We start from the raw sequence: 11,274 nt of genomic DNA, 5'->3' as shown, positions 1-11,274 counted from the left end.
CCGTTTTTGTTTTAAAATCATGTAGTACAATACACATTACAGTGTACAGTAGAAATATTTGTATGCAAATGTTTTCCACAGACACCTTTTCATAGCTTCATCTATAGCTGAAAACAGTAAATCTGTATTATTTATTTATTGCATATTGGGAGCAGGGTGTATCAAGTAGTGAATTCACATTAGAGCCAAGGTTTAAATCAGGGATTCTTCTAGTTTGTTCCTTTGTCTTTTCAATATTATAATATGTTAAAGCAGTAGCCAAGCAATAGAATGAGAAACTGCCAAAGTCAAATATTCTGGTGAAGAATTTCAAACTAATTTAGATAACGTTTCGGTTCCAAGCAAAAAAAATTTCCATCATTTTCTCTCCAACTGATGTTTCCTTTCAATTGCTTCTTTACTGGAAAAAGGAAGGCAGGATGGGGTAGGGTGGGTGGGGGAAAGAGGACTGGTTTCTTCTATGTTTTGCTCAGTTCTATTTATATCTGCAGAACTAGTTATTTATTACTTCATAGATTGCTTTATCCTGTATAATATGTGACCATAACTACTGAAATCCAAAAAAAAAACCCCGGAAAACCAAGTTTTGGCTCCTCTAGAAACTGCGGTGAAACAATAAGAACTGCAGCAATCTGTCAGTAAAATGATTTTTTTATACATTTTAATTAAGGAAGGTCTAATTTAGATATTTGGAAATGGTAAGAGAAGAGTGTTGACGATACTTACAGCCTTGTGTGCAGCAGATGGCCAAGATACATGTTTGTGTGAGTTGATAGACACCTTAAATAGTCGATTCAACAGAATTATGTAAAAGTATAACAACTTTGCATCTTGTGTTTTCATTCTATTGTTTCAGTTATGGTGGCAATGATATTTATTTTTATTTTTCACTGTGTAATTATTTATTCATTTTATGTATTTAGCTGAAAAACAGTATTTGTCTGCTTAATCACAAAGGGTGTTTACTGCAGCTTCAAAGTTATAAATGATATATTATATGAACTAGGCACACTCATTTCCATATTTTATAGCAGAGATATTTTTCACAAAAGAAAAAGTCAAGAGGCTTTTCTATTGCTTTTGGCATTATGTTCTCATTTTGTGATTAGGTTTGCCCAATACGTCCACTAGGAATTTTTTCTGCAATTCAAAAAAATAATCTTTTGTATCTCCTATGATCAGACCTGACAAAAAAACCAATCACTGTCCTCTTCTGGATTCTTTATGACTGGGAGAAAGAAAGGATAGGAAAAGGGCCTCTAGAATCTGCATGGAAATCAAAACTGTTATCTACAGACTACCATAGCATTTCTCAACTTGGCAACTTTAACGTGAGTGGACTTCAACTCCCAGAATTCCTCAGAATAAACAGCCTTAAATTTAAGCTTTGTGCTTGCCTGAAATCAGATGCCCTGGAAAAGTGGAGAAGCTTTGAGTTCAGTCAAAGTTGATTCTTCTTCTAGAGTGAGAGTGAATGGGAATATCAGGTGCTGAGTCATCCCTTCCATTTTGCCACCTGACCTACTGATGAAATGGAAAAGGGGCTATAATATGAAAATGACATTGGGTATGGCCCCGTCATTAGTCCTTGGTTAAGTAAAAGGTAAAGGTTCCCCTGTACATGCATGCTAGTTGTTTCCAACTCTAGGGGCCGGTGCTCATCTCCGTTTCAAAGCCAAAGAGCCAGCGCTTCTTCGAGGACGTCTCCGTGGTCATGTGGCCAGCATGACTAGATGCCAAAGGCGCACGGAACGCTGTTACCTTCCCACTGTAGTGGTCCCTATTTTTCTACTTGCATTTTTACATGCTTTTGAACTGCTAGGTTGGCAGAAGCTGGGACGAGTAACAGGCGCTCACTCTGTTACGCGGCACTCGGGATTCAATCCGCCAAACTGCCGACCTTCTGATCGACAAGCTCAGCATCTTAACCCACTGAGCCACCATGTCCCTTTTAGTCCTTGGTTAGAATAGCAGAAGTTCCTTTCCATTTGAAGATCAGTTAGATACAGACAATGAAAATAAAGGAATAAAAGAAGCAAGGAGTTGGCTATGATAAAGAACCATGAGATCATATTTCCCTAGTCCACCTTTTTTGCCTACTTTCTGACTAATAGTATCCCTTTGACAGTATGTTTTAACTTTGTTAGCCAATGTCATGATTTTTCTGATTGCAAATCTTCAAAACCCACTGTCTTAGGCAAGACCAGCAATCTTGCTTTGGAATGTTTTAATTCTGAGCACTCCATTTCTATACAGAATAAAGTTATCTCCACCTTACTTGTTAACTGGCACACATTTCAGGTTCAACAAATCCAGAGTTTCTCTGGAAACGTGCATGGATGAAATGAGGATGCTTCCTCCATTTTGCAAAATAAAGATAACACACATTCTGCACTAAAGAGAGACACTTTATAAACCTTTGCTGGCACTTCAGCAAAGGTCCTCACAGAATTGTGCCCAAAGATTCCAGAGTAATAACATCAATAAAATTTATTTTCATGTGCTTTAATTATTTGTCAGCCAAACAGCCCACAACTACTAGTTCAACAATGCTTGGCAAACATTAAGGTTTTATTCTATTGAAGATTTTTGCTGTTCGGAATATCTGCTTGGAAAACAGGAATTAACCTTATTTCTCTCTAAAGTTATGATGATGAACAGGAAGTTTACTAACCTAGAAATTATGTCTGGGACTTTTTCAGAGAAATAAAACAGGAAAAGTTGTAAAGTATTTTGTTACATTTTAAATATTATATTTTATATAATTCTTCTAATGCACTAGCATACCAATAACCCACCTTAATATGTCATCAGTGTTCATCAGTTTATTCATAGATTTTTTTTCCAATCAGAAAATGACTGAGTACTGCAAAAAAGTATAAAGGAAGTGACTAATCAAGCACTTGATTAGAATCAAGTCTCATACTTCACATTTTCACCTGATACGCTTTTCAGCGCAAATGTGAACTTTTTACACTTCTCTCTGCCATTAGAGAAAGATATCTTCAAGAAATATATACCAATCACAGTAAATTATATGGTTCATTTACTTTGAAAATAATCTTAAAAAAATAACCCTCACACAGCATTTTATTGCCTGGGATTTTTAGTTTCCTTTGTGGCATCATAATATATTAGTAAAGGTAAAGGTTCCCCCGCACATGCGTGCTAGTCGTTTCCGACTCTAGGGGCCAGTGCTCATCTCCGTTTCAAAGCCGAAGAGCCAGCGCTTGTCCGAGGACATCTCCGTGGTCATGTGGCTGGCATGACTAGACGCCAAAGGCGCACGGAACGCTGTTACCTTCCCACCGTAGTGGTCCCTATTTTTCTACTTGCATTTTTACGTGCTTTCGAACTGCTAGGTTGGCAGAAGCTGGGACGAGTAACAGGCGCTCACTCTGTTACGCGGCACTCGGGATTCGACCCGCCAAACTGCCGACCTTCCGATCAACAAGCTCAGCGTCCTAACCCACTGAGCCACCGCGTCCCTCATAATATATTAGTTTCACATAAATTACTTTTAAAAATAGTTTTATCTGCCTGGGATTTACTGTACTTTATTTACTGTATATGCCTCCAAATCAAATTTCATGAAGAAGATTGTGTGACTGTTGCAAGAATGCACAAGAAAGCTAGATCATTGTTTTTGGAGGAGATGAGGAATCAAAGGAACAGAGGAATATTGAGATGTTAACAAAATGTCCCCAGATTTGGCCCTGCCAAAGTTTGGGAAGTCAGTGATTGTGCTGGAGAGAGTGATACAATGCAAAAGAGCAAGACTTGACTATAAATTTCTATTCTGAGTTCCATTATTTAAAAGACTCATATTTTCAGATATGTTGTTGGACATTTATGTTATAATTTATGAGATCTAACTTTTTGCATCTATGAAGCAAAACTGGATATAGAACAAATTTGGCTTACAGTTAGGAACATAAAAATAAAATAAAATGTAAAATTGTCATGGTTCCTATTATTGAATTAAATGTCTTTGGTTTTCAAAGGCATCCACATCTTTATAATGACAAAATATTATTGGAATATAAACTACAGTATGTATATGATTGTATTGCAGAGGCTTTATTTAATCTAAACAAGTGTTATAGATTGTTTTATTTATCTACTAAAGACTTCATAAAATTATGCCTCAAGAGATTGAACAAATATCACTTACCACTTTGCAACATATTCTAAAACTGCTGACTTCTTTATGCTTCATTTCTCTGCCAATACCCTCTGTAAATCCAATCAGAGAAGACTTTGATGCCTGCTTTTACTATCCAGATCGTTCAAAATTCCAAGACTTTTAAAATAATATTTATTTCAAGAACTCATTTCTTGAAATATAGATTAGCTGCACATTGATTCTATCCACCTTCCTTAGCTTTTGGACAGTAACAAACAGGCAAGAGCTACTTTTGTTATGAAATGAAGGTTCATAAAACTAAAAACTATATTGCTTTGAAAATTAACTGTAGGCCCAAGGCACTAGCATTAGACTGTATTAAATTAGACTTCCCTTTCGTAAGTGTTCATTTATATTATTGCTATTGGCCACAGAAGTTTTAAGCTATCAGACACACAAATTAATTTTTAATTGCTTTTGTTTTGTTTTCTGTTGTTTTTCAGTTCCTTGCTGTGATGGGAATCAATTTTAGTATTATAAAGTTGGCAATCAAAGAGGGAATATCCATCAATTTATTTTGCAAAGAATCATTATTCTTCTGAACTATAAAGCACTGTTGCTAATAAAACATCTTTGATTTAGGTAAGGTAAATATTGATGAATATTTTATATTTGTCCACGTAACCCAGTATTAAAATAATATTTTTTTTTGCAATCTTTGTGGCATTATATAGATAGAAACATGAGGAGAATTAAATCCCTAATAGAATTTTTATATTATTATGTAAATTACTATTACATAATATTCCTTTTTAAATATCCTTTCCAGCTTTCACATCCTTATGTTCCTTTCTCTTTTAATATTCTAAACCTAAAGGCAAAGGTAAAGGTTGTCCCACACATGTGTGCTAGTCGTTTCTGACTCTAGGGGCCGGTGCTCATCTCCGTTTCAAAGCCGAAGAGCCAGCGCTTGTCCGAGGACATCTCCGTGGTCATGTGGCCAGCATGACTAGACGCCAAAGGGGCACGGAATGCTGTTACCTTCCCACCGTGGTGGTCCCTATTTTTCTACTTGCATTTTCACGTGCTTTCGAACTGCTAGGTTGGCAGAAGCTGGGACGAGTAACAGGCGCTCACTCTGCTACGCGGCACTCGGGATTCAACGCGCCAAACTGCCGATCTTCTGATCAAGAAGCTCAGCGTCCTAACCTACTGAGCCACCGCGTCCCATATTCTAAGTCTTCTTTCTGCCTATTAAGGGACTCTTCAATGGTCCTCCACAGCACATGCACATGCTTCCATGTTGCTGGCTAGAGGTTCCCTTTTTCCATAGTGTCTTTGGAGTTCTTTATTTTCTTCTTTCAGTCTTCTTCCTCCAACATTTTTTTCCAGGTCTTTTCTTCTTTTTAATTTTGCTTCATCAGTTTAACTTTTCCTCTGTCTTCCAATACTTTGAGATCCAGTTTCACTAATAAAATCCATGGACATCAAGTTCCCCAAGCTGCATGTTAGTGAAGCTTGATGATTTGATGGAAGAGGGAAAGAGAAGGAGGAAATAGCCAAATTCAATTTTTAATAAAATAATTGCTTTGGCTTAAGATAAAAATGAATAAAGCTTACAGGCAGTTACCCATATATACTTTGGGAAAGAATCTTAAGCACTGGATTAAGCCACACTAAGCTCTGTCCCAATTTTTTGCTTGAAGGAGATCTTTTCCAGCTGGGAGCATGTCAAATGGGAGATATCTATTTCAATCGCCAAGTAATTTGAGTTGGTATTTCAGAGATGAGGTGCTGCAGCACACATTATTCCCCCCCCCAAAAAAAAAGTTCCAAACCAGGAGCCAGTGGTTCTATGTTCTATGTTAAATTTACTAAATCAATTACTGAATGATCTAACTGAATGGTACAGTCTAAACATTAATACTATTATTATAGGTTACACCTAACTAGAAAGGAGTTTAGAATCCATTTGATCCAAACCCTTACTAATGCAATAACTGGAAAGTAGGCTACACATTGTATTACACCCTAAAACATCCTATTATGTTGCTATCAACTTTTACTATAATTAAGTTTTTTTTTTCTAATGTCTAGCCGAAAAGCTACTTTCTTGTGATTTCTAACCACTAGATGTAGTTAACCCCACGGAGAAACAGAAAACAACTATATTCCATTTTCTGCATGATAGCCCTTCAAGTACTTGGAGGAAGCTTTCCTGTCTTCTTTTAATTGTCTTTTTTCATCAGGCTAGACTTATACAGCTATTTCAGTTATCCTTCACAGAATTTCAGCAACTTCGTCAACTTGTCTGGCCCTCTCCTGAAACAGCCCAGTTTTTCAGTGTTGATTCTTTTTATGAATAAAAACATCTCATCCAGAACTAATTGCAGTATTACACACTCGGCTTGACTGGTAACGGGAAGAATGGGTATTATTCAACTATTCGCCTGGACATATTTTAGAAATGTCACAGTGGAATATGAGTATTTTTGCACGTCTCACTCACAGTATTTTGGCATGCACCTTCTCTAATTATCACTGATTTCAAATGATCGATTTCAGTTTTGATAGAAGTATCAGAAGTACGCAACTTAAGGACTTAATTAAGCAGGGTTCAACATGTTCTGTGTCCTTTTAAAGACAATTAACTCATGTAAAACCATTACCCAACATTACCCTTAATTCCTTGATTGCAGGTGCTGCATGAACTTGGATTGGAAACCTTACAAATAAAAAAGTTCATATTCTATATGTCTGTCTTTGTGTCTCTATGCCAGAAGGCCCATATCCAGGTAAAGCAATATATGACATTTACAGGCATAAAATAGATCCTCCTTTTCCTCCTCCTCCTCCTCTTCACATAATACACATACAGGCATTGTTTTATGTTTGCACCCTTCTTTTTCTAAATGTGTCATTTTCATCAAAGTGTCTCTGGAATAACTCATGTCATCAGCATCATTAGCAGAGTCACCTTATCACTGAGATGGGCAACATACAAATTTAATAAATCATCATCTTCTCACCTTTGTTGTTGTTAGCTCCAGGCCTTCCTGTCCTCTACCATCTTCTGGAGTCCATTTAAACTCACACCTACTGCTTCAGTGACTCCATCCAGCCACCTCATTCTCTGTCATCCCATTCTTTTATTGCCCTCAATCTTTCCCAGCCTTAGGCTCTTCTCCAGTGAGTCCTTCCTTCTCATTAGGTGGCCAGGTATTTGAGTTTCAACTTCAGGATCTGGTCTTCTAAAGAGCAGTCAGGGTTGATCTCCTCTAGAACTGACCGGTTTGATCGCCTTGCAGTCCAAGGGACTCGCAGGAGTCTTCTCCAGCACCATAGTTGAAAGGCCTTAATTCTTTGGTGCTCAGCCTTTCTTATGGTCCAACTTTCACTGCCATACATTGCAACTGGGAAGATCATAGACTTGACTATACGCATTTTTGTTGACAGGGTGATGTCTCTGCTCTTTAGTGTACTGTCTAGATTTGCCATGGCTTTCCTCCCCAGGAGCAAGCATCTTTTAATTTCTTGGCTGCAGTCCCCATCTGCGGTGATCTTGGAGCCCAGGAAAATAAAATCTTTCACTACCTCCATTTCTTCCCCATCTGTTTGCCAGGAATTGAGAGGGCTGGATGCCATGATCTTGGTTTTCTTAATGTTAAGTTTCAAGGCAACTTTGGCACTCTCCTTCTTCAACCACAACAAAAGGCTCTTTAGTTCCTCTTTTCTTTCTGCCATTAGAGTGCTATCATCTGCATATCTTAAGTTACGGATATTTCTCCCAGCAATCTTAATTCCAAGTTCTGATTCATCTAGCCCTGTCTTTCTCACCTTTAGAACAACTCAAAATGGTATATTTAATGTTCCCAGTCCATCCTTTTAAACAGTAGACAAATTGGTTCCAAATCTGAACATTTGTTTCTTCACCAGCTAATAACCATTTCTGATCAAAACAGTTTAGTCTAAATGGTTAAGAGCTCAGGGTAGCAATAGTGATAGCACTTAGACTTGTATACCGCTTCATAGTGCTTTACAGCTAGAAATCAGGAGATCTTGAATTCTAGTCTCACCTTGTACAAAAGGGCCAGTCACCCTCTCTCAGCCCAACTCATCTCACAGGGTTGCTGTTGTGGGGAAAATAGAAGAAAAGAGTAATATGTATGCTCACTGCCTTGAGTTGTTTATAAAAATAATGAAGGTAAATGAAAAAAATAAGTCAATAAAAATAAATCAATATGAAGTGATTTATGGAAATGATAATGGATCCCACAGTTTAAAATCTGCTCAGTACATTCTGATCAGAGTGGGAGGTGGAACGATGAATTTCTTGGAAAGGAATTCAGCACAACTGTAGCATTTTGTATTTACATCCTGATCTAGTTAAACAGATAACATGCTATGTTTGAATTTTAAGAGTTTAAGAATATTCAACTGTTTTCTGAAATCTCAGTTTTCACAAAGTGCAATAAAATTGCAAGATGTGAACGTCAGTTGAAGCAACCTCCTTTCCTCTTGGACTTTTTTTTCCCCAAAGGCAGAGTTACTATATTTAATGTTCATAAATCCAAGGCTGGATTTGTATTGTTGGTGTGCCTTCAAATAAGTGTTGATTCTTAGTGACCTCCTGGACTAGTTCCTACGGAGTTCTTTCGAAGTGGTTTGCCATATTGTCTTTCTAGGGCTTAGAGTCTATGATTGACTGAAGGTCACCCAACTGGTTCTTGTGTAAGATGGGACTAGAAGTTTGTCTCCTGGTTTCCAGACTGCTGCCTTAACCATTTCACCAAACTGGTTTCACTTGTATATAGCTAGTGCATTAACAATTACATTTAAAACAAATCTGTAGGTAGGCTTATGTTCTAGATAGGAACAATGGGGAAGTATTATCCGAGTCACTACCTTAAAACGTAAAGGTAAAGGTTCCCCCGCACATGCGTGCTAGTCATTTCCAACTCTAGGGGCCGGTGCTCATCTCCATTTCAAAGCCGAAGAGCCAGCGCTTGTCCAAGGACGTCTCCGTGGTCATGTGGCCAGCATGACTAGATGCCAAAGGCGCATGGAACACTGGTACCTTCCCACCGTAGTGGTCCCTATTTTTCTACTTGCATTTTTACATGCTTTCAAACTGCTAGGTTGGTAGAAGCTGGAACGAGTAACAGGCGCTCACTCTGTTACGCGGCACTCGGGATTCAACCTGCCAAGCTGCCGACCTTCTGATCGACAAGCTCAGCGTCCTAACCCACTGAGCCACCGCATCCCGTTTAGTCACTACCTTGAAGGACTGCCAAATCTAAAAAAATTCTCCAAGTGCGAGCAAAGTCCTTCATTGTTCCTCTGGCCAACTCTTCAGAATTATTTGCACCTTATGTTTAATATAGTGTTTGTAGTACTTCCTTCAATTAAATGAAAAAAATATATTATGGCCACATATCGAATGACCTATGAGAATAGACCATTCAGACAATAATAGAGTACTTCATGCAAAGTAACACAGAAGCAGGAGATTATATAATAAAATTGGAGACAGTAACAATTTAGCTGATACATTCTAATTACACATTACTATATTCTACATACTGTACACAGTGAAGCTACATTATAAGCAGTAGCAGACTGAGATGGAATTAATTTTGGTGGCCTGGGAAGATTACAGCTTTTTTCCTCCTAAGGTTGAAATGCTTAATAAATTGATTAAATAGAATAAATCAGTAAATTCCTATAAAAGTTACAGGCACAACCAAAAAAAATACTTATACAATCTGACCACCTGAGTCACAAGAGCAAGTACATTGTCATAAAAAGCTTTAGTAAATCTGTACAGCAAATAGAAGATTTTAAATCAAACCTGGGCAAAAGCTCTGAGATTATAAAACAACTCCAATCTGATAAAATATTAACTTGGCTATTGACCCCAATTCTGACACTAGCATTTTAGAAGTTAATTTTTCAATTTTACCATTCAGTTTTTAGCACATTCTATCTTGATTATAGCCCATGGCCCACAAAATCTATGGAGAGCAGTTGTAAATGAGAAAGTCCTATAGTAAAGATTAGGTTTAATAAAATTTATAAAAATTTAGTGAATCCTGAACTTATGGAGAATAGTTAAATTTTAACCATGGATTAAATACATCACTGTCCAACCACATGCATTTGAGATCTGAAGTACTGTCTTCATTTAATAATCAGTACTGATAGTAGTGTTTTAGAGGAGAATAATTAGACTATTTATCTAAATAGGTATTAATGCAGTAACTTAGCATCAAATATTCTCATGATAGAATATTTTCATGACCAGTTTTAAAACGTAGCACTTCTCTATGTTGACTTCGCTTCCTCCTCCTCCTCCTCCTCCTCCTCCTCCTCCTCCTCCTCCTCCTCCTCCTCCTCCTTCTTCTTCTTCTTCTTCTTCTTCTTCTTCTTCTTCTTCTTCTTCTTCTTCTTCTTCTTCTTCTTCTTCTTCTTTTTAACTTGGGTGCTTATCCCATATGCTTCAATGATTTGATTTGGGGATGTTAGAATGACAATCTCTTTGTTTTCTAAAAAAAATAATAATCCTGCTCAGTATTGAGCAATCTTGACACTGATTGGAGATTTCTAGTAAAAGCACAGCATCATATCCAGAAAGTAGGACTGGAAAACAACCATTTCGGCTATCTTTGGAATCAGGATCAAAAATGTGCGAGGATCTGATTAATAAAAATTAAAGTTAAGAGTATCAGAAATTTTTAATCTGAACCTCTTCCTAGCGTGCATAGTTTTCATCTTTTTCTCTGTTAACATGCCAAAGGCATATGCAGACTTTGGTTCAGCACCAACTGAATTGTCAATTCTTTTATATAAAAAGAATTGAGGCTAGAGGTCCAAATAACTAGGCTATTACAGCAATCTGGTTCTGATGAGCATAAGTTGACAACAACTTCTTCAAAAAGCTGTCCTCTTTTTTCTGGCGCTTAAGAGAATGCTATATGTATACCTATGCATGCTCCATTTTCTACCTCTAATTTATACAGATAAAGCAGGACACTGGAATCAACTGGATAGAATGAATGTAGTGAAAAGCATCTAGCAAAAAATAATAAAAAATAAATTCTCCCCACCGATTACCAAGTCTAAAAAGAATCTGGATAAGAAGCATTCAC

The sequence above is a fragment of the Vipera berus genome (genome assembly GCF_964194415.1).
Source record: "Vipera berus genome assembly, chromosome: 7".
Lineage (NCBI taxonomy): Eukaryota > Metazoa > Chordata > Lepidosauria > Squamata > Viperidae > Vipera > Vipera berus.
The sequence above is the reverse complement of the archived record's forward strand: the minus strand, read 5'-3'. Positions refer to the sequence as shown.